The sequence below is a fragment of the Gobio gobio genome (genome assembly GCF_949357685.1).
Source record: "Gobio gobio genome assembly, chromosome: 11".
Taxonomy (NCBI): Eukaryota; Metazoa; Chordata; class Actinopteri; order Cypriniformes; family Gobionidae; genus Gobio; species Gobio gobio.
In genome coordinates this window covers 48,366,125-48,369,613 of record NC_137104.1, presented here as the reverse complement: position 1 = coordinate 48,369,613, position 3,489 = coordinate 48,366,125, and the positions used below count along the sequence as shown (strand labels likewise).

The 3,489-nt window shown below is 35.8% G+C and overlaps 1 long non-coding RNA gene across 1 annotated transcript; it reads right to left on the bottom strand.

Moving 5' to 3' along the window:
• Positions 1-620: 620 nt before the first annotated feature.
• On the bottom strand, positions 621-1,764 carry LOC307134441. The gene is made up of 3 exons (XR_013817569.1): positions 1,673-1,764; positions 894-971; positions 621-743 (listed from the first exon to the last, which is right to left on the bottom strand). It is a non-coding gene; the product is annotated as an uncharacterized lncRNA (long non-coding RNA).
• Positions 1,765-3,489: the final 1,725 nt, after the last annotated feature.

Below are 3,489 nucleotides of genomic sequence, written 5' to 3'. Positions count from 1 at the left end.
CTCCTTGGCTGCACATTAGTCTTTTCCTGTAGAATCTTCTGAAGTGTGTGCCTTCTCTTGCTATCCATCTTAAAACACAAATGCAATGTGTTTTAGTCTGTGGAGTATAAAGCCTTGTTTCAAGCCAAAAAACTAACCAGATATTTCACATAATTCAAAGAACATTTAATATTTGATTTCTAATATATGCCACAACTCATTATCTTCCAAAGCTACACAGAACCACCCATGGTCTACAAAACAATAGAGAAATACCTGGAGTTTATACCAACTAAATGCTTTTTTTTAACCCTTCAATACATGTCTGCTTTTATCTAAGACAAACAGACGGTGCCATTTTTAAGAATTGAAGGCCAAAAGTGTTCCAGCCTTTAGGCTAAAAGGCAATCATTTTAATAATAATTGTATCAAAAAGGGAAACAAATATTTACCATTTTAGATAAATCCAAGATACAGAACCTAATTTGCTCATTTTAGGAGTTATAAAAAGATTTAGACATGAATAATGGTGTGTATTTTATCAGAGTATAGAAAGAATGATCACAGCTGTCCTTTGAGAGATCAACATCAAATTCTGTACTACATATTAAAGCAAGACAATACATCAATACAAGACATACCAATGGACTTGCGCACTTTTCTGTCGTCTTTGGGCACAAGATGGCCATGTTCCTTCCTCACCCTAAACAAAGGACTTATTCGATTAGCTTGCTTCGATATAAGGGTCTGGTCTTTCTTCTCTGCTGTAAAACAAGAAAGTCTCACTTACTCTATGTGCAATTACTAATGTTTTTGAAACATATACATTAAGACAGTTACAATAAAATGAATTTACATACAATTCAGGGGAACATTTCATGAGTAAATACTGATATACTAAAAATATTATTTACCTGATTACGGCAAGATTCACTACAACTAACTAGTAGCTCTTGTGAGGGTTGGCTCATAAAAGTAATCTGCAAGTAATCCTACAAAACAGAAAGAAAGGAAATTTCATTACATTGCATGCAAGTTGTGATTTCATACATAACTGTTTCTTTCTTTAAAAAGTGTTGCATAATTAAATGTTAAATACATTTATGAAACAAGTTCACTGATAGGTGTGCATTTCCATTATTAAAAGTATATTTTTAGTAGCACATATGAATTTGTTTAAAAATGTTGATTATTTACTTGATCTTTTGATCACGTAAATTATTTACATGCAAACGGGACGTTATCAGCAGTGCAACTGATGACAAAATAATTGAATATCTTATGTTATGTGAGCATTTCCGCTCTTGCAAACAGAGGTAGGTCATGAGGTGTGAAGAGACCTCCCCAATGGCCCAATTTGTAATCATTTTAAAGAATACATTGGACCTAATATAAACTTTTCTTTCTGGGACTGCTTTCCAAGAAGGGGAGCAACTGATTTACAAAAATCATGATAAATATGTACAGGAATTGAGGCTGTAGCCAATGGCAGGAGTCGGAGTAAAAGCTGCAGGATTATGTATGAGTATTTGTACAAATATGTACGAGTATCATATGAATGACAGCTTGTTAAATCTTGTGAATTATTAAGACTTTGAGAACATGTTCTCACTGATTGAGCCATGGGGTTTGTAAGAATATGTTTAAGAAACAACAAATGCTTGATAAAGAGTTCAAACCAACACATACTTACCATTGCAAATATTTGCTGTTGCTGCTTTCGGTCTTCTCCATTACTTTTCCATGAACAAGAATGGGCTGACTGAGTCCGAAAGGCCCTTTTGGTCGTTTCAGGTAAAAAAAAAAAAAAGAGAAAAAGTCATAATATATAACAGATACATTATATACAGGACAAAGTACTATTTACATCACAATATTTGGATTTTACATTAAAAGGCATTAAAAAGCATGGTAAGTGTTGTGGATACTGTCTATTTACAACAATCATCACATTACAACTAAGGTTGTTTTTATTGTGCTTCTACTACAAATGCCACGTTGGAACTACACTAGTTGTTATTATTAAATATGAATAACTGTTTAAAAGGTCTATAGCACGTCACGTGACAGTGTTTAATCGCCCTATTAGCAAGGTGTGTTGATTTAGAAAGCAAAGAAAAGCGAAGCCTGAGTGGAAATGAAAGATATAATGCAGTGACTGAACATAATCTGATCAATAACGACAGAAAATACTTTATATCAAATATTCATGGCTACTCACCAACATGTGGCCTACGTGCACTGATGCCAAACATCGCGATGTATTCTGAATGAGACTTCTTCAGCGAGATTTCATACCGATAGAATACCGGCAAAGGTTTCCCATTGAAAGCAATGGAGTTCCCAGTTCGTCTATAGACTGACGCTGAGGGTATGGCCGTGCCTGTGGCGTCTTCAATATGACGCCGGGGTGCGGAGGGAAACGCAGATCGCTTTTGGGTCTTTTCTTCACACAAATCAATCGTTTGGCCTCGGAACAGTTGGAATACTTGACATTTTTCAATAAAGTGTGCATGTTGTCTGTTATATTCTGTGTTTTATATCATATAACGCAAATGGGTAGGTTAAGGGGCGGGGTTGGGCTACTTTCAAACGTGTCTGAATAGCGTAAATACAAATCAATAAATGTAAATAAAATAATGCTGGCTGATTAAATTGAGAATCATACTCCAACATGTCATAATGGAAAAATTATAACCCAATAAATAGTTACATCATGATAACATTCACATGCCCAACACGTCTGTGTATGACGCCAAAGGTGTCTCATTGGAATCACTGCAGTACCCTTAACGTCGAAAAATGCCTTTCAAGGGGTACCCTGTACGTAAAAAAGTGACGACGAGGGGTCCTGACCAAGCGTCAATATGTGACGAGTGGGAGTGAGACTGTGTTGGTTCTGCCTCGGCGCTCGTCGATATCAAAAATGACTGAGATGGCCAATCAAATCAAAGCAGGCGGGGTTTTCGTTCTCTTGTCTCGTGCAGCCTTCACACAGACAAAGCACTTAAAATAACTTAATGCCATGATGGGGACTCTATTCTTTCCGGTGAAATCACTAAACAAAAGGCCCACAAACGTGTCCATGCTCTTAATATACATTCATTGAACATCTTTGATTTTAATGAAGAAAAAAAATTTGAGGGCGGATTAGAACCTGAAACCTTTGACACTATGAGCACTACCACAAGACCACTACGAAACATGTTTAAAGCGGATGCATTTATTCACTAACAGGAAGAATCCCGAGACGAGACTAATGATATATCTGACGCAAACTACACGTTATTTGCAAATAGTCCGAAAATTATTATTCCCAAATAGAATTAGAGGTAGAATTTTCTTTATGCTTTATAAAAATAAGACATAGTGGCATAAGACATTTGTATTGCATACAATATAGGTTATGGTCATTTCATGGCTTTCTGAGGTAAATTTAACATTTTGTGACTGTTTACAAGCTGTTTTAATGATATCCAAGGGCTGAAACAGTGCTTACACGAGACATTA